General features: G+C 44.3%; 1 protein-coding gene across 1 annotated transcript in view; it reads left to right on the forward strand.

The window, feature by feature from the left end:
- Positions 1 to 879: 879 nt before the first annotated feature.
- Positions 880 to 27,777, forward strand: part of TSPAN18 (tetraspanin 18) — an 87,180-nt gene continuing 60,282 nt past the window's right edge. Inside the window, exon 1 of the mRNA XM_069968085.1 lies at positions 880 to 1,252. The gene's annotated coding sequence lies outside the window, so the exon portion shown is untranslated. The remainder of the gene's footprint in view (positions 1,253 to 27,777) is intronic.

Below are 27,777 nucleotides of genomic sequence, written 5' to 3' on the forward strand. Positions count from 1 at the left end.
GAAGGCTAGCAGAATAGTGAGTGCAGCTCTGAGGTATCAATACAGGATGTAACTCAGGATCAGTACAGGATAAGTAATGGAATGTATGTACATAGTGACCTTACCAGCAGAATAGTGAGTGCAGCTCTGGAGTATAATACAAGATGTAACTCAGGATTAGTAATGTAATGTATGTACACAGTGACCCCACCAGCAGAATAGTGAGTGCAGCTCTGGGGTATAATACAGGATGTAACTCAGGATCAGTAATGTATGTACACAGTGACCCCACCAGCAGAATAGTGAGTGCAGCTCTGAGGTATAAATACAGGACGTAACTCAGGATCAGTAATGTAACATATATACACAGTGACCCCACCAGCAGAATAGTGAGTGCAGCTCTGGAGTATAATACAAGATGTAACTCAGGATTAGTAATGTAATGTATGTACACAGATACCTCACCAGCAGAATAGTGAGTGCAGCTCTGGAGTATAATACAAGATGTAACTCAGGATCAGTAATGTAATGTATGTACACAGTGACCCCACCAGCAGAATAGTGAGTGCAGCTCTGGAGTATAATACAGGGTGCATTTCAGGACCGGTACATGATCAGTAATGTTCAGTGACCTCACCAGCAGAATAGTGAGTGCAGCTCTGGAGTATAATACAGGGTGTTACTCAGGATCAGTACAGGTTAAGGTAATGTTATAAATGAGAAAGTGATAAATGAGACATACTTTAAAATAAATTTGAGCTGCACATGGACTGGGGACTGTGCATAGAGTGGTAAAGCCCCAGTGATACAGTGAGGACTGGGAGTACAGAGAGAGCTGTGTGACTGGGCAGAGCTCCCTCCTCCTCTCCCCTCCTCTTGCTGCTGGTGCTACAGCTGGGAGAGACAGCAGACTGCTCAGTGCAGGAGCCTGTGACACTCTGCCTTGTATTGGATGAGACAGACACGGTGGATGTGAGAGCTTCAGACTCCTCCTGCAATCCCTGGCATTATTATCCTGGCATATGCTGGGTGACTGACAGCATGTGACTGCAGCCCCCAGCACCCAGAGCACAGGACCCTGCACCCAATCCCTGGATCATAACAACCAGGAGCCTGCACTGAAGACTGGACTAAAACTTTCACCACCCTGCTGGACTACCTCCCACCCTGGGCTGAAGCACTGCTACTACTACTACTACTACTACTACCACTACCCCCTCTCTCTGTAACACTGCAAGTGGGATTAATAGCTGCTGACTTTACTCCATTCTGGGTGAGTCTTCTACTATACCTTCATCTGTTACTGTAATATAGTGGTTTGGTGTAGCAGAGCTGTATAAGTAAACTCACTAGCACAGTAAAGCCCCAAAGTAGTAGAAACAAATTCAGCTCTGCTATAACTATCACTTGTATGATTGACAATTGTTTTTAAAGAGCTTCTGCAGCAGCTTCAGAGACATTGCTGGTTGACTGGAATCTCTCTGACTCCCACAGTATGTAGTGACACAGCTCCGAGCTGTCATGTGTTTGCTCCATGTGCACAGTCACACACCCTGTGAGAGTTGCCCACTGGACTGAAGAGCTTGCAATCACCCCCCCCCCCCCCCCCCTTATATAGTCGCTGGGTCAGTGGTGCAGCCGTTATTTCACATTTGTATCAATTGTTTATATTTAGAATTTTGAATGTAACAATTTAGTAAATATTGACCGTTGGTTTCAGATTCTAATGTAGCAATCAGTCTGGGCTGTGCCTTTAAATTAACCCCTTCCCCACCACTATTTTTTTTTTTTTTTTTAGTTTTTTTGGGGGGTATTCCTCCCTTTTGTCATGCTGTACGTGTAGGTGGCCTGGCCCTGGAACTTTCCTGGTAACAGGCAGTATGTGTATGTGTGTGAAGTTCAGCCAGACTCCTTACTTAAAAGCCCCTTGTATGGTAAAGTTATACATTACAGGCATGTGTCAGCAACAGGGAGGAGGAGGGGAGGGGGCAGCAGAGGAGATAGCAGCATATAGATAGCCCCCAGGGCCACCGCATGTTGTATCAGTGGTGATGATATTTGCATACACATGTAGTAAAGCTGACTTTGTCATTGATCTATTTGGAGCTAAGATAGGTGTTGTTTACATAGGACTGCAGGAAACTATTATTACAATAACCCACTGAGATACCCCCCCCAAGTAAATGAATCAATGTGTCTTACATAGGACTGCAGGCCACTACTATTACAATAACCCACTGAGATATCCAACCCCAAGTGATGAATCTATGTGTTTTACATAGGACTGCAGGTGACTACTATTACAATAACCAACTGAGAGATCCCCTTAACCTAAGTGATGAATAAGTCTTTTACATAGGACTGCAGGTCACTACTATTACAATGACACTGAGATACCCCCTTAACCTAAGTGATGAATCAATGTGTTTTACATAGGACTGCAGGTTACTACTATTACAATAACCCACTGAGATATCCCCTTAACCTAAGTGATGAATTGGTGTTTTACATAGGACTGCAGGTCAATACTATTACAATAAGGCACTGAAATGTCACCTTAACTTAAGTGATGAATTACTGTGTTTTACATAGGACTGCAGGTTAGCATTATTACTTTAACACCCTGAAATATAATCTACTTTTAGGTGGTACTTCAATGTGTTTACATAGGACTGCAGGTTACTACTATTACAGTAACACACAGAGATATCTTTGAGTCTTAAGTAAGGCCGCGGTGCGGTTTACATAGGGCTGCAAGTTACTACTATTACAAAAGCCTACTGAGATATCTCCAAAACCTAAGCAATGTGTCAACCTGTTTTACATAGGACTGCAGGTTAGCATTATTACAATAATTTAGTTTTAGGTGATACTGTATTATGTTTACATAGGACAGCAGGTTAGCATTATTACTATAGCGCACTGAGATATAATTTAGTTTTAGGTGATACTTCAATGTGTTTACATAGGACAGCAGGTTAGCATTATTACTATAGCGCACTGAGATATAATTTAGTTTTAGGTGGTACTTCAATGTGTTTACATAGGACTGTGGGTTACTACTATTACAATGACATGCTAAGATGTCATATAAGCCTCAATTTACATAGGACTGCAGATTACCACTATAATTTATTTAGATAGCGTCTGAACCTAAGTAATGTATCAATGTGTTTTACATAGGACTGACTATTACTATTGTCACAATAACACCTAAATCTAAGTGATGCCTTAATGTGTATTACATAGGACTGCAAGTTAAAACCATTAAGATAACACACTGGTAATGATGCCTCAATGTGTTTTACATAGGACTGCAAGATACTCCTATCACAATAACACACTGGTATATGACCTAAACATGTGATATTTCACTGTATTTTACATAGGACTGCATGTTTTGACTACTACTACAATGTATTGGCTCATCCCGAGTAGCTCCCAATAAATAAATTGACAAAACCTTTTGAAACCAGTTAATTTGAAAGAAAAAGATTTTCTTAAAGGGGTTGTCCAGCGAAAATATATAGATTTGTAATTTACTTCTATTTAAAAATCTCTTGTCCTCCCATACTTACCAGCTGCTGTATGCCCTGCAGAAAGTAGTAGATTCTCTCCAGTCTGATACAGTGCTCTCTGCTGCCACCTCTGTCCATGTCAGGAACTGTTCAGAGCAGCAGCAAATCCCCATAGAAAACCTCTCCTGCTTTGGACAGTTCCTGACATGGACAGAGGTGGCAGCAGAGAGCATTGCGTCAGACTGGAGAGAATACACCACTTCCTGCAGGACATACAGCAGCTGATAAGTATGGCAAGACTTAAAATTTTAAAATAGAAGTAAGTGACAAATCTATATACCTTTTCTAAAACAAGTTAATTTGAAAGAAAAAGATTTTAGCTGGAGTACCCCTTTAAGGATAGATGTAATGTTATCATTAGTGGACCCCGCCAATCTCAGGAATGAGGGGCTGACATCCCACTGGAGATTCCATATAGAGTTCATGGCTAACTGGTTCCTGATTCCCATCATGCACTTGTCTTCTGTATATATTTCAGTGGAGGACAATGTCCTTGCTGTGGGTTTATCCCTTGGTCCATGATTCTTCTCCTTCTCCACCCAAGGTCCCTATGAAGTACAATAGGTTGGCATGGCGGGGCCCCTGGATGATGGAGAAGCTTGAACTATGGGGTCCCTCTTATGTCCTTACCCTTTCTAGTGGTTACATAGATTGTATACTTTACAACAGCTTATCAAGGATGATAGGAGTTGTAGTTTGTAGATGGGGGACATTGCTATAGCTAAGGACTGTTAGGGCAGAATGGGAGTTGTAGCTATGCAAACACTGTGTCACAGTTAGGGGGACACTGATATAGCAGACAGCTGTCACATCATGATGGGAGTAGTAGTTTTGTAGCTGCCGATGAAACAACAACTTGGAGGACGTTGTTGTAGGCAAAAGCTATTAGGGCATGATGAGAGTTGTAGATTTTATCTTTCAAATCAACCGGTGGCAGAGAGTTATATAGTTAACTTCTATTTAAAATGTCAAGTCTTCCAGTACTTATCAGCTGCTGTATGTCCTGCAGGTAGTGGTGTATTCTTTCCAGTCTGACACAGGGCTCTCTGCTGCCACCTCTGTCCATGTCAGTAGCAAATCCCCATAGAAAACCTCTCCTGCTCTGGACAGTTCCTGACATGGACAGAGGTGGCAGCAAAGAGCACTGTGTCAGATTGGAAAGAAACCACCACTTCCTGCAGGAAATACAGGAGCTGATAAGTACTGGAATACTAGAGGTTGTTTTTTTTTAGGTTAACTGTCTGGCACCAGAGGATTTGAAAGAATTTGCAGCCATTTTACCCATTTAAAGGGGTTATCCATGATATTTAAAAATCTCAAGTCTTCCCATACTTATCAGCTGCTGTATGTCCTGCAGGAAGTAGTGTATTCTCTCCAGTCTGACACAGTGCTCTCTGCTGCCACCTCTGTCCATGTCAGGAACTGTCCAGAGCAGCAGCAAATCCCCATAGAAAACCTCTCCTGCTCTGGACAGTTCCTGACATGGACAAAGGTGGCAGCAGAGAGCACTGTGTCAGACTGGAAAGAATACACCACTTCCTGCAGGACATGCAGCAGCTGATAAATACTGGAAACTTCAGCTTTGGAGTAAATTACAAATCTATACAACTTTCTGACACCAGTTGGTGTGAAAGATTTTTTTTTTTTTTTACTGGAGTACCCCTTTAAGCTGTTGCAAAACTACATCTCCGAGCAGAGTTGTAGTTTTGCAGCAAGTTGGGAATCATTACTATGGCCAAATAGATAGAGGTTGGTAGTTTTGCCACAGGTTGGGGACAATTGGTGTTGGTGATGGAGAGGTTTCAACTCAAGGCTGTCAGGTCATGATGGGAGTTGTAGTTTTGCAGCAACTTCTTTGTATTCAGACTATCTCCTCCATGATTGATATAACCACTAGTCCTGGAGAATGTATCTATGTCCCCAACAACCTCTTCTGACTAGTAATCCATCCTGCATTGACCATGATGGGGGATCCCCTCCCCCCCCGCCCGGACCCCCCACCTCTGTATACAGACCTCCATTCAGTGGCTGCTCCTCTCTCCCCATGGTGCAGGTTTGTTTCCCAGCCGCTGTCATTGAGCGCTCGGCTTCGCTCATGTTCCCAGGCTCCTCTGTTCTCGGCCCGTCTCATTTATTTTCCAATACAAAGTAAGAGACAGAGATTGGTGTAATCTCGGAGTGTATTATACGGCGAGGCCGAGGTGCCCGGCCAGCGGGGTGCCTAATGCGGCGTGAAACTACATGTAATAAAGGAGAATTTTTTTTCTCTTTGCTCCATTACACTGAAGGCGGTATGGGGAAATGCAAGTTACAACATTACTTTGGTGCATTTCACAGAGCTCTGCCCGGACCCCCGCCTGCCGCCATGGCTGCCATAGAGTTAGAACGGCCGGGCCCCCGCCTGCCGCCATGGCTGCCATAGAGTTACAGCGGCCGGGCCCCCGCCTGCCGCCATGGCTGCCATAGAGTTACACCGCCCGGACCCCCGCCTGCCGCCATGGCTGCCATAGAGTTACACCGCCCGGGCCCCCGGCTGCCGCCATGGCTGCCATAGAGTTACACCGCCAGGGCCCCCGCCTTCCACCATGGCTGCCATAGAGTTACACTGCCCGGGCCCCCGCCTGCCGCCATGGCTGCCATAGAGTTACACCGCCCGGACCCCCGCCTGCCGCCATGACTGCCATAGAGTTACACTGCCCGGACCCCCGCCTGCCGCCATGGCTGCCATAGAGTTACACCGCCCAGACCCCCGCCTGCCGCCATGGCTGCCATAGAGTTACACCGCCAGGGCCCCCGCCTGCCGCCATGGCTGCCATAGAGTTACACTGCCAGGGCCCCCGCCTGCCGCCATGGCTGCCATAGAGTTACACCGGCCGGGCCCCCGCCTGCCGCCATGGCTGCCATAGAGTTACACCGCCCGGACCCCCGCCTGCCGCCATGGCTGCCATAGAGTTACACCGCCAGGGCCCCCGCCTGCCGCCATAGAGTTACACTGCCAGGGAAACTATCAGTGCTCCGCCTGGGCCCCCGCCTGCCGCCATGGCTGCCATAGAGTTACACCGCCCGGGCCCCCGGCTGCCGCCATGACTGCCGTACAGTTACACCGCCCGGGCCCCCGGCTGCCGCCATGGCTGCCATAGAGTTACACCGCCTGGACCCCCGCCTGCCGCCATGGCTGCCATTGAGTTACACTGCCCGGGCCCCCGCCTGCCGTCATGACTACCATAGAGTTACACTGCCCGGGCCCCCGGCTGCCGCCATGGCTGCCATAGTGTTACTCCGGCAGGGCATCTATCAAGCTGTATCATCAGTTGCAAAACTTCAATTCCCATCATGCCTGGACAGCCTGACCAGGCATGATGGGAATTGTAGTTTTGCAACTACTAGAGGGTCGAAGGCTCCCCATCCCCTTGTCCTGCAGGAAGTGGTGCATTCTCTCCAGTCTGACACAGTGCTCTCTGCTGCCACCTCTGTCCATGTCAGGAACTGTTTTCTATGGGGATTTGCTGCTGCTCTGGACAGTTCCTGACATGGACAGAGGTGGCAGCAGAGAGAACTGTGTCAGACTGGAAAGAAAACACTACTTCCTGCAGGAAATACAGCAGCTGATAAGTACTGGAAGACTGGAGATTTTTAAATAGAAGTAAATTACAAATCTATATAACTTTCGTACACCAGTTGATTTGGGTAAAAAAGAAAAAAAACAGAGTTCCCCTTTAGGCTGTTGCAAAACTACATCTCCCAGCAGCTGTACACTCTCCAAGCATTGCAGAGCTAAAACTCCATCATCCTCTGCAATAGTGGAAAACGACAGCAGTTGCATTGAACAGAACCACAGCGCTCTGTATGATGGGAGTTGTAGTTTTGCAGGGTGGGGATCACTGCATTAGAGTAACTTGGGGTTGGAATACTAGAGTGGCCTGTATGTCTGGATGAGGAGAATCGCAGCTGTCTGAGCATGCTGAGAGTTGTAGTTTTGCAACAGCTGGAGAGCCGCAGGTTGGGAATCGGTGGTCTAGAATAATAGGATGTACTGTCCATATGGGCCCCAGCTGGGCTAGGGAACAAGGCCTGGGGCTTCTTGCATGCCCTCATAGGGCCAGATATTTATATTTATTATAAAAAAAAAAAATATTAAAAGCTTTCCTCATCCATGACATAACACAGCTTTTTTTTTTTTTTTCCCCCAAAACAGCGCCACGCCTGTACATAGGATGTGTGTGGTACTGCAGCCCAACTCTATTCACTTTAATGGAGCACAGCTGCAATTCCAAACCCGACCCATGCATAGTGGTGGCGCTGTTTATGATAAAAAAAACCTGTGTTCTTTTAACCCCTTGAAAGTTTTTTTTGTTTTTATCAAATTCTTTTACTGATTGTGTGTGTCTAAAAGTCGAAGCAGCTTAGCAAGCACCTGCTTTATGTATACAGCCCTTATTTAGAGCTGTGTCTCCATGGTTACAGACTACAAACAAACCATGTAGTGTAGTCAGAGCCTGAAATCATGTTTCACATTTTATGGCAGTGTCCAACCTGTGGCTTTCCAGCTTGCTGCAAAACTACAACACCAGGGCATGCTGGGAGTTGTAGTTTTGTACTATTATCTACTATTGTCATTGTCACATTATCAGTCAATATATTCATATCCTCCTGCAGAGAGAATATGGACCCCTTGTCTTATATCAGGTGGAGACCCCCCTTAAGGGCCCTATTCCACGGGACGATTATCGTTCGTATAATCGTTAGCGATAAACGATCCAAACGACCGCTATTACGAAAGACCTGCAATCGTTCGCCCATTTACATGAAAAGATAATCGTTAATTATGATCGTTCTTGCGGTCGTCTTGTCATCGCTATTGCGTTCGTCACTACTGCGAACGACCGAACGACGTCTTATTCAACGATCAACGATTTCTCGTTCGGTCCTTAGTTGTTAACTGCTATTCAAACGAACAATTATCGTTTAGATTCGAACGATTTAACGATAATCTGAACGATAATCGTCCGGTGGAATAGGGCCCTAAAGCTCTTGACCTAGGATGGACCTAGCAGGCCACCGTAACAAAAATTGTAGCTTATGTGGTTATAATTATAGAACTAAACTAAACGTGTCACTGTAGACGTGGCCGCCTCTGTATCCAGCGGCGTTATTTTTACCCAAGACCTCCCCCGACCTACGGAAAAGGAGAGGGCGCCCTTGGGACCTCCCTGGTTTAAGCTTATAGCTTCTGTTTGGCTACAGGTGTCACCCCGTGGGATCACAAGATCAGCAAAAATACCTGGCGACAGGTGCGCAGGAAGTAAACACCCTCATTAGTTGTTACATTGTTGCAGTCTCAGCTATTGATGGTGCATTAGGAGAGTCATGACCAACGGAGGGTTAATAATGATTGTGAATGGATGTCAACACCCTACAGTAACCCTATAGTAGTGTTATAGTTCCTATCATAACCTGCAGCAGCGTTACTGGCCACTTAAAGGGTTTTTCAGGGACTTTTAATTGATGTGCTATGCTTAGGATAATCCATAAGATCATCGAATGCAGGGGCACAGTGCCATTTTAACTGTTGTGGCCATGTGTGGTACTGCAGCTCGACCCATCCTAGTTTATTATTAGAATTAGAACTATTATTATTTTTTAATATGGATTTGTCCTGAATGCAACTTTCTAAAGAGTCTCTATTAAAAATTTCCTACCATTTAGCTGCTATTCAGAGAAGATACATCCGCCAGACAGACTTTTTATAAAAAAATTGGCTTAGGTTATGGAGACATGGCCACCGTCAGACTGGGGTGAGAACCGAACTTGCATGGAATTATAATTATTTTTTAATATGGATTTGTTCTGGATGCAACTTTCTAAATAGTCTCCATTAAAAATTTCCTAGCATTTAGCTGCTATTCAGAGACAGAGAAGATAAATCCGCCAGACAGAATTTTTCTTAAAAAATCGGCTCAGGTTGTAGAGACATGGCCAGTGTCTGATTGCGGTATCTAGGGCCCACCAGAGGAGGAATGATCCTGGGGGCCAACCAGTGAAGAGCCAGTGAAAAACAACATGTCGGTCAGTGTTTGTTCAGGTTCTAAAGCTGGGGGCCCACCGGTTCGACACTGGGCATGGGAGCGCATGGATGACGGGCAGCTCACACAGGCTATAGACCAAGAGGAGAGAACATACAAGGCAGTCTGCTAAAATATATATGTTGTATATACAGAGCTCACATAGCAAACTGAAGAGGCTGAAGGAGTGAAACAAAGCAGAATGTTTAGTAAAGACCTATTAAAGAGGGGAATTCCTAGACTTTAGGATGTAAATGTAACAGGTACCCAGCAGTAAGTGGGCTGCAGGACAATCAATGAGGCTTCCATACTGGGCAATGAAAGGTTGGTGGTCTTTAGGGCGGACACCATGGGGACATCTATGGCCAGTGGTTTGTACTAAAACAAATGGGAGTCATGTTCCCTGTATGTGTGTATCCTCCTCCGTCAGACCGCAGCCTGCAGTGCATTATACGGGGTATAAATAATCCACAATTGCCGCCCTCTGTCAGGACACACAGCCTTGTAATCTGTGCACACATGTTGTCTTTAGAAGGTTAATGGCAGGGTTGCCACCCATGGTGACAGCTTTATGCGTCCAGGGTCCATTGCACTCTGCCAAATCTAGCAGTGATCTGTGGTGATGAGGATGAGGCGGTAATATAAGGCTACGAAGCAAGGGCTGTCAGTCAAGTGGCAGCCAATGATGTGCAACGTGTGCAGTGTTATATCCACACATTATAACATGACGAGATACATTATAGAGCTAGATAGAGGGCAGTAGTATCCTGTATATAGGAGCAGTATTATAGTAGTTATATTCTTGTATTTAGGAGCAGTATTATAGTAGTTATATTCCTGTATATAGGAGCAGTATTATAGTAGTTATATTCCTGTATATAGGAGGCAGTATTATAGTAGTTATATTCCTGTATATAGGAGCAGTATTATAGTAGTTATATTCCTGTATATAGGGAGCAGTATTATAGTAGTTATATTCCTGTATATAGGAGCAGTATTATAGTAGTTATATTCTTGTATATAGGAGCAGTATTATAGTAGTTATATTCCTGTATATAGGAGCAGTATTATAGTAGGTATATTCCTGTATATAGGGGGCAGTATTATAGTAGTTATATTCCTGTATATAGGAGCAGTATTATAGTAGTTATATTCCTGTATATAGGAGCAGTATTATAGTAGTATATTCCTGTATATAGGGGGCAGTATTATAGTAGTTATATTCTTGTATATAGGAGCAGTATTATAGTAGTTATATTCTTGTATTTAGGAGCAGTATTATAGTAGTTATATTCCTGTATATAGGGGGCAGTATTATAGTAGTTATATTCCTGTATATAGGAGCAGTATTAGAGTAGTTATATTCTTGTATATAGGAGCAGTATTATAGTAGTTATATTCTTGTATATAGGAGCAGTATTATAGTAGTTATATTCCTGTATATAGCAGCAGTATTATAGTAGTTATATTCCTGTATATAGGAGCAGTATTATAGTAGTTATATTCTTGTATATAGAAGCAGTATTATAGTAGTTATATTCCTGTATATATAGGAGGAGTATTATAGTAGTTATATTCCTGTATATAGGGAGCAGTATTATAGTAGTTATATTCCTGTATATAGGAGCAGTATTATAGTAGTTATATTCTTGTATATAGGAGCAGTATTATAGTAGTTATATTCTTGTAAATAGGAGCAGTAATATAGTAGTTATATTCCTGTATATAGGGTGCAGTATTATAGTAGATATTCTTGTATATAGGAAGCATTATTATAGTAGTTATATGCGGTTCAGGGAAGAAAAAGCGCTGCACCTCACACCTATGGCTGATACTAGTGCCCCTAGGCTAAATAAAAAACACATCAGAATTTTGTGTATGAATTGATCAAGCCATACTGCCCCATGTACCATCGTGCAGGTATCTGATACACACGGGTCCCTACACTAAGTCCACACCGTGCCAGTCAGTGGCCACCAACCCCGCAGGCGTGCACAGTCAGGGAACGGGGGCCATGTGACGGCCCTGCGACCCCCATGCCACAGGACCAGACCCAAAAACACATGTGTATCAGAAGACCTGCACGTGGTACATGAGGCAATATGGTTTGGCCAAATTATATACTAACTTCTGATGTTGGTTTTAAATGTAGCTGAATAAGCTTTCGTGTCAGCCATGGGTGCGATGTGCAGCCATTTCTGTCTTTTTGGCTTGTGCTTATAGTAGTTATATTCTTGTATATAGGGGGCAGTATTATAAATGTGATTTGTAGCAGGTAGATCTGTCTTTAGTTGCATCATGTGGAGTATTTCTCTCTCTTGTATCAGGGATTTGTTGAACATTCCTTGGAGATGTAATACTCCGGCATTTCTTATCACTTGTCAGGATGACCTAGAACTCTCGTCTGGGAGATGTCTGATTTTTATGGTCTGCGTTCTGTGGATTAATGGGTATTAGGTTTATTCCAGATTTCACGCCCCACATGTTACCGTGTGATAGGTGCCTCCAATCTCTCGTCTGTCCTGTCTGATTCAGAGCTGCTGACAGATGAAACGTGAGAATGTCTTGTGAACTCTGTAAAACATATGAAGCACCATGATACATTAGCCTTTTACTAATAGAAAGTATTATTACATAAAGATTACATAAAGATAACAAGAGACATATGTATTATAGTACTTATATTCTTGTATATAGGGGCAGTATTATAGTAGTTATATTCCTGTATATTTAGGGAACAGTATTATAGTAGTTATATTCCTGTATATAGGAGCAGTATTATAGTAGTTATATACCTGTATATAGGAGCAGTATTATTAGTTATATTCCTGTATATAGGAGCAGTATTATATTAGTTATATTCCTGTATATAGGAGCAGTATTATATTAGTTAGATTCTTGTATATAGGGAGCAGTATTATAGTAGTTATATTCCTGTATATAGGGGCAGTATTATAGTAGTTATATTCCTGTATATAGGAGCAGTATTATAGTAGTTATATTCCTGTATATAGGAGGCAGTATTATAGTAGTTATATTCCTGTATATAGGAGGCAGTATTATAGTAGATATACACGAACTGGAGAGAATGGAACCGCTGCACATCCTATCTATAGCTGATACTAATGCCGCTAGGCCTATATTAAAAATCAACACCAGAGTGTCTGTATATGAATTGATCAAGCCATATTGCCCCGTGTACCACCGCGCAGGTCCTCTGGTCCACACGGGTCCCTACGCTAACTCCACACCGTGTCGGTCAGCGACCGCCAACCCCGCAAAGCGTGCACGTGCAGGGAAGGGAGGCCATGGAATGGCCCTGCAACCCCAATGTCACAGGACCAGACCCAATAAGCCCCACCAAAACCCGGCCAGCACCACCGGCGGGGAAGGCTGCCCCCAAACGACACAAGTATGGATATGGTATTACACTTACCATTGCTGCTCTCACAGAATGGGGAAGACATAGGGTCCAGACATGTGAGCACAGACATATCCTGCTAATTTTGGTCATGTGGGTCTTATAAAGGAGTGCTAGCTGTTCAGAGAGGGAGAACTGTGAAACACGAACTGGAGAGAGTGGAACGGCTGCACATCCCATCTATGGCTGATACTAATGCCGCTAGGCCTATATTAAAAATCAACACCAGAGTGTCTGTATATGAATTGATCAAGCCATATTGCCCCGTGTACCACCATGCAGGTCCTCTGGTCCACACGGGTCCCTACGCCTTCCTTATCCAGACTTGTGCTGCTTGGGGGCGACCTTCTCCGCCGTCGGTGCTGGCCGGGTTCTGGTGTGGTGTTTTTGGGTCTGGTCCTGTGGCATGGGGGTCGCAGGGCCGTCCCATGGCCCCCGTTCCCTGACTGTGCACGCCTGCGGGGTTGGTGGCCACTGACTGGCACGGTGTGGACTTAGTGTAGGGACCCATGTGTATCAGATACCGGCACGAGGTACATGGGGCAGTATGGCTTGATCAATTCATACACAAAATTCTGATGTGTTTTTTATTTAGCCTAGCGGCACTAGTATCAGCCATAGGTGTGAGGTGCAGCGCTCTGTTTCTTCCCTGAACCGCATTATAGTAGTTATATTCCTGTATATAGGAGCAGTATTACAGTAGTTATATTCTTGTATATAGGAGCAGTATTATAGTAGTTATATTCCTTTATATAGGGGCAGTATTATAGTAGTTATATTCCTGTATATAGGAGCAGTATTATAGTAGTTATATTCCTGTATATAGGAGCAGTATTATAGTAGTTATATTCTTGTATATAGGAGCAGTATTATAGTAGTTATATTCCTGTATATAGGAGCAGTATTATAGTAGTTATATTCCTGTATATAGGAGCAGTACTATAGTAGTTATATTCTTGTATATAGGAGAAGTATTATAGTAGTTATATTCTTGTATATAGGAGCAGTATTATAGTAGTTATATTCTTGTATATAGGAGCAGTATTATAGGAGTTATATTCTTGTATATAGGGGCATTATTATAGTAGTTATATTCCTGTATATTTAGGGAGCAGTATTATAGTAGTTATATTCCTGTATATAGGAGCAGTATTATAGTAGTTATATACCTGTATATAGGAGCAGTATTATTAGTTATATTCCTGTATATAGGAGCAGTATTATATTAGTTATATTCTTGTATATAGGAGCCGTATTATAGTAGTTATATCCCTGTATATAGGAGCAGTATTATAGTAGTTATATTCTTATATATAGGAGCAGTATTATAGTAGTTATATTCTTGTATATAGGAGCAGTATTATAGTAGTTATATTCCTGTAAATAGGAGCAGTATTATAGTAGTTTAATTCTTGTATGTAGGTGGCAGTATTGTAGTAGTTATATTCCTGTATATAAGAGCAGTATTAAAGTAGTTATATTCCTGTATATAGCAGCAATATTTTAGTAGTTATATTCTTGTATATAGGAGCAGTAATATAGTAGTTATATTCTTGTATATAGGAGCAGTATTATAGTAGTTATATTCCTGTATATAGGAGCAGTATTATAGTAGTTATATTCTTGAATATAGGGGGCAGTATTATAGTAGTTATATTCTTGTATATAGGGGCAGTATTATAGTAGTTGTATTCTTGAATATAGGGGGCAGTATTATAGTAGTTATATTCTTGTATATAGGGGGCAGTATTATAGGAGTTATATTCTTGTATATAGGAGCAGTATTATAGGAGTTATATTCTTGTATATAGGAGCAGTATTATAGTAGTTATATTCTTGTATATAGCAGCAATATTTTAGTAGTTATATTCTTGTATATAGGTGGCAGTATTATAGCAACAAAGGACAACTCAAGAACTCTGCTCAAGGACAGCTCGTTATAGTTGTGCAACTTTCAGGAAAAATCCGGATTGTACCATAGAGGGTTGGTTTTAGTATGTGCCCCTCTTTGTACTTCCATGTTTTGCATCCTAATAGCATACACACTTCACCCTCCCGCCCTTGCCGGTTCTCTCTGCTGCCACTGGGATCTGTATAAAGTGCTGGGATCTGTGTTATTACGGATTCATTAATGATCAGGGATTTGCTTTTCTAATGAACAAGTTTAGGAATGAGTCCAGTTAAGCCCCCGCACCCCCTCCAGAAACCTTATCATCCTCCCCACAGCGCCGCAGCCTCACTCCTGAAACTTTATATCAGCCCTGGGACTCTGCAGGCTGCTGGCTGCCTCCACACTGGGGATTGCCAAATGCAAACAGAGTGCGGCTTATGGTGGCTACATGAACCTTGTCTTTCAGCACAGTTTAAATGTTTTTGCAGGATTTTAGCTGTATCCCACAATAAACTGAGGTTTCCCTTTAAACCATGTTCTGCATTTCCACTTTAAGGGCATTTCCCCTTTTAAAACCAAAACATTTCCTTGTATCAAATAGTTAGGTTTTTTGTTATTTGTATTTATGCCATGTGCCTTAAGAGTCCTATGCAAAAATATTCTGGCCCCCCCTTACTGGCCCGACCATTTTGCAGTCATTGAACGAACCCAGCGAGATTTTGGGTCCTCAGGGGTTGGGCTTGATACCTTTCTACTTATGAACCGAAAAGGTCACATAATATTATGGAGTAAGAGTGGTATGGTGAAATTTAAGACTTGCCCTTCAGCTATGGTTGATCCTCATGGGCGGGGTTTGCCATTTATGCCCCTCCCACATGCATGGAGAAGGTCCTGTATTTCCTGGACTTATTTTTGCCTCGGTGCAAAATTTGAAAAACCTAATAAGATTGGCGAGTCCTCTAGGGCCAAGATGGCTTATAAAAGGTCACATGACAACGTTTTGAAATAAGGGGGCATGGATAAGGATAATTTAGAGCGGTCATGTTTGTTTCTTCTTTAGGGCCAGTTAATGGATTAAAAGTGTTTGAATTTCAGAGCTGAATCCACATTGAAAATTCCGTCCATAAAATTGCTGCCGAGCTCAACTCCGTTGAGTTCAATGGAAATTCCGCTTTGCAGTTCACACAGTGTAATTTCCGTGCAGAACGCAGCGGATCTGCTTTGCGCCAAAAGAATAAACATGTTCATTCTTCCCCTGGTGGAATCCCCTGGCGGAATGCACACAGAATTTTTGCGCGGAATTGTAAAAAAAAAACTTTGCAACACATTGTCTGTGTCTTCCTCCCACATTTCCGCACAGTAAGTCTGCGTGGTAACTACATCCGGAATACGCAAGAATTCTGCACAGAATTCCACGAGTGCTGATTCCGAGCGGAACACTTTCCTTGCTGGTTCTGCTGCTTTTGCTCTGTGTGAACCGGCCCTTAAATCAGAAGTGTCAGTTCCTCAGGGGCTGGGCTATACATATATGCCCCTCCCCATTTGAGCAAATCTTTATTCTTTATTTTGATAGGTAAATATATAGGACACAGTTTGCAGTCTTATTCAGTCTTATCCCTGCTGTCCAAGGGGCCCGGTGCTCTCTATAGTAAAACTTGTGCCTCTCCATCTGTTTGAGAACTGCAACTCCAGCATGTTGGGAGTTGTGGTTTTGCAACTGTTAGGGTGCGTTCACACGTACCGGATCTGCAGCAGATTTGAAGCTGCGGATTCAAAGCAAATCAATTATAGGCCATCAAATCTGCTGCGGATTTGCTGCAGATTCAAATCTGCCCATCAAATCTGCTGCAGATCCTATATGTGTAAAGGGTGCATTCACATGTACAGAATCTGCAGCAGGTCTGCTGCAGATTTGAAGTTGCAGATTCAAAGCAAATCCAATCTGGGCCATGAAATCTGCTGCAGATCTCCAACGGATGTGCTGTGGATTTGCTGCAGATTCAAATCTGTGCCATCAAATCTGCTGCAGATCCTGTACGTGTGAACTAAGGCTATGTTTACATTATGTAAAATTGCGCCGTTGTTGCCATTGGCAACAACGGCCGTACTTTGTATGGAGTGGAACACTGCCTATTCTTCTATTGGATCCTGGCCGGAGCATATACACATTGTATACGCTCCGGCCGGGATCCCACGTGGCGCTGCAAAGAACTGACTTGTCAGTTCACACAATGAAGCCGGAGACGCTCACTTTATTGTGTGCTGTGAGAGTTCTAATGCGGGCGAGCGCGGATGCACCCGCATCAGAACACTGCAGCCGGAAAGATCATCCATACCGGCCGGAATGATGTTTGCAGAGACCGGCTGTTCCGTGACCCAGCCGGGTCTCGGAACGGCCGGTCTTTAACGTTGTGTGAACATAGCCTAAAGGAACATTTCTATAGCATATAAGAGCGCTTACATGGGGGCCAGGGAGCCTAGTTTTCAGCCAAGCAGCATCCTCTTCCCTAAGTAATATTTCCTAATCTTTATACTGTGCTTTTTCCCACATATTTCTTGCCGTTATTGTTGTTTTCTATTTGCTTTCCATCCCGGCATTCTAAATAAATAGCTATTAAAATATTAAACGGAGGCGATCGTCAGCCAGCTCTTAATAATAAAATTACGCACCGCGCCAGGGCTACAAATTGGATACAGAGTTTGCGATCTCTGCCAAGTCGCCGGCTGGTGCAGGTGGCAGGGTAGATTGGCTGGCACACCTGGAGGGCTGGGTTTGGACCCCACCAGGGACGTGTCTGTCCTTCTCATCTGTAAGCGTGCATCCTGTTTATACCAGTTGTGGCCTTGTGATGGACAGGTCTGCCGTCTTTCATGTCAGCGCAGGATCTCCGGGGCTTAGCTGGGGCACTACAGGATACATCCACCCTCAGACAGGGAACGCTAGACAAACATCAAAGTGAAGCCCGGGGTTTGGGGCCGGCTATCTGCAACAATAATGAACTTGGAAGAGGAGTCTGACCTGATTTGCTGTTATGAGGATGTAGCAGAGCTGAGTGTGTAGGCTGCACGCCGATTATTCTATGATACAGTAGGCTTATGGGGAGTCGTGTGTAAAGCTGCAGAGAACAGGATGAGATATCGCTAGGAGCCGTGCCAAAAAGCAATCTCTGCTTTCCTACATGTGTGTATAAAATAGATATAAATTGTTACAATGTAGCAACGTCAGGCATCATTAATGCTCAAAATCAGCCTAAAAAAATGGTGCGTGAACAGAGCTGTTATGGTAAAGTCATTTCCAGCCGTTGAAAATTAAAGGGTTACATCACTTTTGCTCCTCCCACTTGCGTCATGCACAGCCATTTTGTAGTCACCTGAACAAATCTATCTGGTTCCCTGATAAGATTAGGATTATCATCTTAAATCTTACTTTACAGGGCAGGTTGCTTGAAGCCCCCTGTTATCTATTGAAGACATGTTTATGTAATCCCATAGGTATCCATTGTTGACAGTGGGACTATGGCCCCCAAAATATCAGCCGTGCCCTATAGGAGGCCTCTTACTTGGGTCTGATGTTGACAGCCAAGGCCCTAATAATTGGTCCTACCCATAATGCATTGAAGAGACCATTTTAGAGGGGTAATTATAGCTCTGTATTGGGCTGATCAATATTCTATGTTGCCCATAGCAACCAGTCCCGGTTCAGATTTCAATATACCAGATCTATGGATTATATCAAAGCCTAGCTGGGATTGGTTACTATGGCTGAGTTGTGATTGGTTGCTATGTCTGGAATGGTATTGGTTGCTATGGCTGGGCTGTATTGATTGATATGGCTGAGCTTGTATTGGTTGCTATTGCTGAGCTGGGATTGGTTGCTATGGCTAAACTGGGATTGGTTGCTATGGCTAACCTGGGTTTGGTTGCAATGGCTGGGTTGGGATTGGTTGCTATGGCTGAGCTGGGTTTGATTGCTATGACTAAACTGGTATTGGTTGCTATGGCTGAGCTGGAATTGGTTTCAATGCTGAGCTGGGATTGGTTGCCATGGTTGAGCTGGGATTGGTTGCTATGGCTGAGCTGGGATTGGTTGCTATGGCTGAGCTGGAATTGGTTGCCATGGCTGAGCTGGGATTGGTTACTATGGCTGAGCCGGGAATAGTCGCTATGGTTAAACTGGGATTGGTTGCGATGTCTGTCAAGGCATTGGTTGCTATATCTGGGCTGTGAATGGTTGCTATGGCTAATCAGGGATTGGTTGCTATGGGCTAATCAGGGATTGGTTGCTATGGGCTAATCAGGGATTGTTTGCTATTGCTGGGCTGGGGCTGAGCTGGGATTGGTTGCTATGGCTGAGCTGGGAGTGGTTGCTATGGCTGAGCTGGGATTGGTTGCTATGGCTGAGCTGGGAGTGGTTGCTTAGACTGGGCTGTGAATGGTTGCTATGGCTAATCAGGGATTGGTTGCTATGGGCTAATCAGGGATTGTTTGCTATTGCTGGGTTGGGGTTGTTTGCTATGGCTGAGCTGGGATTGGTTGCTATGGCTGAGCTGGGATGGTTGCTATGGGTGACACGTCCCATTCCCTGCCTCACTAGAACACTGCCGCGCACATCTCCCCTATGTATTTCTCTTTTAGACACCATTGTGCAGGAGGTTACAATCTATAACCAGATTACTGTCTGGGAGAAGGAAGACCGAGCCAAGGAGCGGCTTTCAACATAGTAATAGCCGGCCAAGACGAGTCTGCCGATGCTGTCATATAATGGCGGAGGTCTACGGGGAGTGATCCATTAATCCAGATTTAACCCATCTGCTGCCGGATAATACCTACAGGACCATAGGCCATAGGTATAATAAATGCAGGTCTGATGATGGGGGTCGACAATCCAGCCCCTGTTCTGTATAGCAAACATTGCTGTTTTTCCCCAAAATACAGCGGCATGACTGAAAATTATACAGATTTGCAAATAACTTCCATTACTTATCAGCTGCTGTATGTCCTGCTGCCACCTCTGTCCATGTCAGCAAATCCCCATAGAAAACCTCTCCTGCTCTGGACAGTTCCTGACATGGACAGAGGTGGCAGCAAAGAGCACTGTGTCAGACTGGAAAGAATACAACACTTTATGTAGGACATACAGCAACTGATAAGTACTGGAAGTGATTTTAAAATCTCTTTAACTTTCTGGCACCAGTTGATTTGGAAACAAATTTTTCCTCCCCAGGGTTCCCCTTTAATTAAAAAAATGGCTAAAGGAACAGCACCCCTAGTGGGCCAAAGTAGTAGTTTAAAAAAAAAAAAAGTTTAATGGTGCGTTCACACCTACAGGATCTGCAGCTGATTTCATCTAAATAACTGAACACAGCATCAAATCTGCTGCAGATCTGCTGCAGATCCTGTAGGTGTGAACGCACCCTTAGGGTATATTCACACGGACGGGCTCGCAGTGAGATTCTCGCTGCGAGCCTGGCAGGTCCTGGCAGTTCCCATACACTAAATACTTGCTGCGGTCTAAACGACCGCAGCGAGTATGTAATTATACCGCCCTTAACCCCTTCTGCTCCCGCCCCGGCTCCCCCGCTGTAAGCATACTTTACCTGTCCTCGCTGCACGGGTCCGGCGTCCTGCTCTCCCGTCCGGCCAATTAGTGTGTTGCCCAGCCGCAGCCACTGATTGGCCGGGCGGGAGAGCAGGACGCCGGACCCGTGCAGCAAGGACAGGTAAAGTATGCTTACAGCGGGGGAGCCGGGGCGGGAGCAGAAGGGGTTAAGGGCGGTATAATTACATACTCGCTGCGGTCGTTTAGACCGCAGCAAGTATGTAGTGTATGGGAACTGCCAGGACCTGCCGGGCTCGCAGCGAGAATCTCGCTGCGAGCCCGCCCGTGTGAATATACCCTTAAGAGGTTTTTTAGCGACAAAATCTTTTTCTTTCAAATCCACTGGTGTCAGAGATTTGTAATTTACTTCTATTTAATAATCTCCAGTCCAATCTTCCAGTACTTATCAGCTGCTGTAAGTCTTTCTGAACTTCTGAAACCAGTTGATTTGAAGAAAATAAATAAATAAAATAAATTTCGCTGGAGTACCCCTTTAAAGCTATGTTCACATACAAACGTATGGTTTTACCTAATGAGTTGATTTTTGTGCCATTTTACAGTACAGAAGACGGCCGTAAGGCATCTGCCTTTTTACAGTTCTTGATCCTGAGAGCGTAGTGACATCACCATGATGTCACACCTACCGTGAGATCAGCTGACTGAGTGGTCAGGTGTCAGAGGTGGGCAGTATCGGGGACGGTTATGGGTTCTCATCTCGCTCCCATGTAACCCCACCAACTCATTCAGCTATTGGAGCTTCTATACCACTCAGAGATAGAGTCGCCCTTTAAAAAAAAATCTAATTATGAAGAAATATAAGGATTTTTTTTGGCAGTGACCGAGGAAGAGCTGATTCAGAGATGGGGGGGGGGGGGGGGGGGGGGAGGGCGTAAATGTTATGTTCCGTCTGATTTGCCTCTTGTTCTCCTAATGAAGAATAATCTAAAAAAAAAGCGAATGAACAGGATGTGCCGCTCTATCCTAACCTCTCCGCAATTAACCGATTCATTGAATTTCAATATCAATTATGGCCGGTGTTCTTGTGTACATGAGATAATATAAAGCAGACGCCGTGCCCCCGGCCCGTCCTACCTCTGAAGATCTGCAAAACACCGTGTCCTCGGGATAAGATCGCGCCAATTAAAGGAGTTTAATGAGGCCTTCATGCAAATCAGGCTGATGCATATGGATGAAGCACGCACCGCCGCCGCCACCGCGCTAAACTTTCTGTTACTGTGATTCCAATAATCCTATTGTAAAGCCGGAGTTCTTTCTTTGATTGCTTCTATTACACATGGGGGGGGGGGGTTCTTCTTTACCCTGGTGGATAGATGGGCCACTGCCGGAATGCACATTCATATATTAAGGGGTTTTATATCTCGGGGGATGGAGGGAAGGAGCGGGGGAGGAAGAAATACTTTATCCAATCAGGACGTGCGGAGAGGATGCGCCAGGAAACTCTGCAAATTCTACTAATATGCCGGATATTAAATTAGAGTTTGATGCAAACAGTTGTGGGCAGATCCGATGCACAATGGACGGCGATGGTGTATGAGGGACCCCTGGGCTCCGTCATAGTGTCCGTTGTCAATGGACGGCAGTGGTGTATGAGGGACCCCTGGGCTCCGTCATAGTGTCCGTTGTCAATGGACTGCAGTGGTGTATGAAGGACCCCTGGGCTCCGTCATAGTGTCTGTTGTCAATGGACGGCGATGGTGTATGAGGGACCCCTGGGCTCCGTCATAGTGTCCGTTGTCAATGGATAGCAGTGGTGTATGATGGACCCCTGGGCTCCATTATAGTGTCCGTTGTCAATGGATAGCAGTGGTGTATGAGGGACCCCTGGGCTCCGTCATAGTGTCCGTTGTCAATGGGCGGCGATGGTGTATGAAGGACCCCTGGGCTCCATTATAGTGTCCGTTGTCAATGGATAGCAGTGGTGTATGATGGACCCCTGGGCTCCATTATAGTGTCCGTTGTCAATGGATAGCAGTGGTGTATGATGGACCCCTGGGCTCCATTATAGTGTCCGTTGTCAATGGATAGCAGTGGTGTATGATGGACCCCTGGGCTCCATTATAGTGTCCGTTGTCAATGGACGGCAGTGGTGTATGGCGGACCCCTGGGCTTCGTCATAGTGTCCTTTGTCAATGGACGGCACTGGTGTACGAGGGACCCCTGGGCTCCGTCATAGTGTCCTTTGTCAATGGACGGCAGTGGTGTATGAGGGTCCCCTGGGCTCCGTCATAGTGTCTGTTGTCAATGGACGGCAGTGGTGTACGAGGGACCCCTGGGCTCCGTCATAGTGTCCATTGTCTTGATGCAGGTCGACTCAAGGAGTGACCTGTTTCTGTTGGGCTTTTATGCAAAAAAAAAGGGCTTTTGGGTTCGCCCAGGTATGAAATCAACTGGTGTCAGAAATTTATACAGATTTGTAATTGTCTTCTATTTAAAAATCTCAAATCTACCAGTACTTATCAGCTGCTGTATGTCCTGCAGGAAGTGGTGTATTCTTTCCAGTCTGACACAGTGCTCTCTGCTGCCACCTCTCTCCTTGTCCGGAACTGTCCAGAGCAGGAGAGGTTTTCCATGGGGATTTGCTCCTGCGTGGTCTAGAGTGTCTGTACCCTAGGTCTGCACCGCCCCTCCATCCACGGCAATTTGACACAGGGCTGCAAGTTTAAAAGTTGTTTATTAGGATAAACAAAGGGGTGGGTACAGATTGTGGGTACAGAGACGCCTCAAAGATTGACCACAGACATGACCGTGCTTGGATCCTCTATTCTTGAAATTACGGAGTCCCAGCAATAAAAATGATTTAACGTTAGTTGTGCAAAGTAAAAAAAAGTTTGGGTAAAACTCCCATTGCTGCCACTAGGGGCGCTGTTCCTTTGGCAGATTTTTGCTCTTCTTCGCAGAAGTTTTTCGCCCTCTTCATACTGAGACTGCTATCTCCCCAAACATAAGGGGGATTCTGGCCCGGGAATCCATTAGAGAGGATTTTTTTCTTTTCTTCCCTTCTCCTTATCTCCGGCACGAGGAGTAATATGACAGCTTAGAGCCACCGGGGAACCTCGCTTATTACAATTTCACAATTCACTAAAGCATCAAAGCCGCATTAATTAGTGAAAAGTGGAGCTGGTGAATATTTATGACATTTCCTCCAGTCGGCGTCGCTCCTTGGTTGCACACAAATAATTGTGGTGGTGGCGGTGGCGGCAGATCCTGGCGGCTGGATTACCTCTGCTGGAGCCCACCGTCCCCATCCCGCTCGGGCGGCTTTGCCTAGCAACCACTTCTTGACATGGAATGGTATAAAAAAAACAATTATCCGGGTCTCTGTCGTCTCGGTGTTTCCTGATCTCAGTTCATTACTCTTGATCTAAGCCGCCATTATTCCCATTGTCAGGGTAATAACACTCGTGAATTATGATGTTTTCCAGGCTCTGGTTTATGTTTCCTTCCGCTACTGTAGTTTTACAGATCAAATGCTGCAATAAATTGTGCGCGTAAAGAGGATGGGTGACCATGTGACCAACTTAAAGGGGTATTCCACACAAACATAACTTCTGATATGTTGCTGCCCATGGAAAGACTAACAATTCCTTCCATACTTGTTGTTATCTATTCAGTCTCCTTCCCCCAGTGCTGCTTTAGGCTGAAGACACAAAAATCTGTGTGCGAGCTTTTCTCTCTGTCTCTCCCTCCTCCCCCCTCCCCCCTCCCTTCTGAGACAAGTTTCTGGCTGGCTTAATCTGCAACATTGTAGCTTATTTGTAATCACAATGAGTTCATTAGCAACTTGACCTCAGAATAAGTCTCCCAGCATTACAAAGAAGCAATAATGTTGCAGATAAAGACAGTCTGGGACTTGTCTCAGAAGGGAGGGGGAGGAGGGGGAGACATAGAGAAAAACTCAAACACAGATTTTTGTGTCTTCAGCAGAAAGCAGCAGCTTAGAACTGGGGGAAGGAGACTGAATAGATAATAACAGGTATGGAAGGAATTGTTAGTGTCGCCATGGGCAGCAACATACCAAAAGTTATGCTTGAGTGGAATACCCCTTTAAAGGGGTACTCCTTGCCGATACAGAGAATGGAAGAAAACTGTCCGGATGGGCTCAGCTTACCACTTGGTCCTATAAAGAATGAATGGAGTGTTGGCCATGCATGTTCTTTTTTGGGGGGGGGCAGCCTTCCCTTGTTCTTATCACATGCAGTGGTCCTGCTGCGGACCCCCACCAGTCAGTCCTTATGGATCTTTTGGAACTGGGAAGATTTCCGTGCATGATAGAATAAAGGGGTTTTCTAAAATAAGAACTACATAGCTGCTTTCTTCCAAAAAAACAGCGCCACCCCTATCCTCCGCTTGTGTGGGGTACTGCAAGTCCATTTATTTTTACAGCTGCAATACCAAACACAAACTGAGGTCAAAAGTGGCACTGTTTCTGGAAGGAAGTAGCTATGTTTCTGTAATCCTGAATTACCTTGCTAATGTCGGAGGGACTGGCCAAGGTGGCAGATGTCTGGGAATAAACAATCAGGGTGAGGAAATTCATCATACCTGATTCTTTTGTGGCTCAGGAAGATAAGCCGCCACCAGAAGTGGCTCTCAGCAATTTACGACCTTCTTGGGAACACATGCATGCTCAGCTGAGCTGAACGTCCATGTGTATGCGGGGGCAGGTAAACAGAAAGTCAGATACACAGTGTCCATTCTTAAAGGGGTACGCCCTACACCACGACATCCCCCAAATGAGTAAAGTCTGAGCAGAAAGGGGGGGGGGGGGTTAGTGCTATATCTATGGAAGCTTTGTCATTGATCTCTACAAGAAGAGTGTTCTAGTGCACAATCCACAGCTAAATGAGTAGTTCCCCCCCCCATGATGTGATTGTCCAGAGTCTGGCTGTTCCTCCCCCTCTTCTGATACACAACCCGCTGTCCATTCATGTATGTTGGCGCAGTTACTGCCTGTTGTGTTCCGTCTCAGCAAACTGCACATTAAGATTTAATTTCCATAAACTTCTATATTTTGGCAGCCGGAGAACGCCGCCTTTCTTTGTGATCCTCCGCCGAGCAGAGATTTTGGAGCCGTGTTAAAAGTAATGACAGCAATTTGGGGACGGTTGAAGCGATTCATTGTATCAGACTCTCATTTAAATCAGCGTCTATTGTGCGCGAACAGCGGCTCCGGGCCTGGGCTGCCGGCGAAACTTTACACGACCGAGACTGTTCTCTACTCATTCACCCATTGTCTGCCATAGAGAGACTGAACGGATTGTTCCTATCTATCTATCTATCTATTTATCTATCTATCTCCTATCTATCTCCTATCTATCTATCTATCTATCTCCTATCTATCTATCTATCTATCTATCTATCTCCTATCTATCTCCTATCTATCTATCTATCTATCTATCTATCTATCTATCTATCTATATCTCTATCTATCTATCTCCTATCTATCTATCTATCTATCTCCTATCTATCTATCTATCTATCTCCTATCTATCTCCTATCTATCTATCTATCTCCTATCTATCTATCTATCTATCTCCTATCTATCTCCTATCTATCTATCTATCTCCTATCTATCTATCTATATCTCTATCTATCTATCTCCTATCTATCTATCTATCTATCTCCTATCTATCTATCTATCTCCTATCTATCTCCTATCTATCTATCTATCTCCTATCTATCTATCTATATCTCTATCTATCTATCTCCTATCTATCTATCTATCTATCTATCTCCTATCTATCTATCTATCTATCTATCTATCTCCTATCTATCTATCCATCCTCAATCAATGAGAGAAACTAGTTGCCCCAATTACATAGGACTGCAGCTTGAAGGGGATATCTTTGAGAAGCAAAGTTCTCACTTGTCTATAATATAGGGGGTAAGTAGCTGATCAGTGGGGCAGCATGTATGTGTCACTACGTATAGGACCGCCAAAGCTAGCCAAGTGCTGCTCTCCCCCAATCTCCACCATAAAGTACTAAAGTGCCACTACGGTCCCCCAGGGACAAGGGACCCCTCTTCTCCTGGTCAGTCAGGGTCCAGAATCCGCTGGTTTTATTAACTTTTATTATTGGCATTATCCCTTTTAACATGTTGGATAATCCTAGTATGCAGAAGTGATGCAGGATATATATATCAGGGGTGGATTAACTTTACCATAGGCCCCGGGCTGCTCACCAAGCCTGGGCCCCCCCACCCCACTGTAACTATGGCAGCACTAGCCTGGTGTTCATAGTACAGGATAGATAATGTCATGATGTCCTGATTTGTGCAAAAATGCCATAAAAAACTGTGATTTTTTTGCAAATCATGGCGGAAGTGTAGCCAGGAGACAGTACACCACTAAAAGTATAAGTCTTTTTGGGTGGTCATGGGCCCCCCAGGAGCTCAGGGCCCCGGGCTGCCGCCCGAAATGCCCCTATTATAATCCACTACTGATATATATATATATATACAGATATTATTCCTCAGAATGCTGACATAAGCAGTGATGTATCTGGACTTCCATGGCCTCCGGGTCCTGTAGGTCCCCTGTATCACTGGGATCAGTGTCTCCAGCCTGTAGTGAGCTGTGTGATAATGCTGGTGGCCGCAGGGACAGAGACAGATGGCAGCAGGGACCATTATCTGAGCAAAGAGAAGAACACGTGCAATGGGGTTTCCTTGCCAGATTCTCTTTTCTCCCCCGCCCTCCTAAGTATCTCCTGTCTATGAGAATCCACAGAACTACACTATCTATCTATCTATCTATCTATCTATCTATCTATCTATCTATCTCCTATCTATCTATCTATCTATCTATCTCCCATCTATCTATCTATCTATCTATCTATCTATCATCTATCTATCTATCTATCTATCTATCTATCTCCCATCTATCTATCTATCTATCTATCTATCTATCTATCATCTATCTATCTATCTATCTATCTATCTATCTATCTATCTATCTCCTATCTCCTATCTATCTATCTATCTATCTCCTATCTATCTATCTATCTCCTATCTATCTCCTATCTATCTATCTCCTATCTATCTATCTATCTATCTATCTATCTATCTATCTATCTATCTATCTCCTATCTATCTATCTATCTATCTATCTAAAAAATGTATCGCAGGTGCAGCACTCAAGTGTGAACTTGGGAGTGGGTGCCAGCAATTTCTACTGTGGAACCAACCATGGAAACTTGTATATAGAAGGTACATTACCGCAGCAC

The sequence above is a fragment of the Dendropsophus ebraccatus genome, chromosome 4, assembly GCF_027789765.1.
Source record: "Dendropsophus ebraccatus isolate aDenEbr1 chromosome 4, aDenEbr1.pat, whole genome shotgun sequence".
In the NCBI taxonomy this organism is placed as follows: Eukaryota; Metazoa; Chordata; class Amphibia; order Anura; family Hylidae; genus Dendropsophus; species Dendropsophus ebraccatus.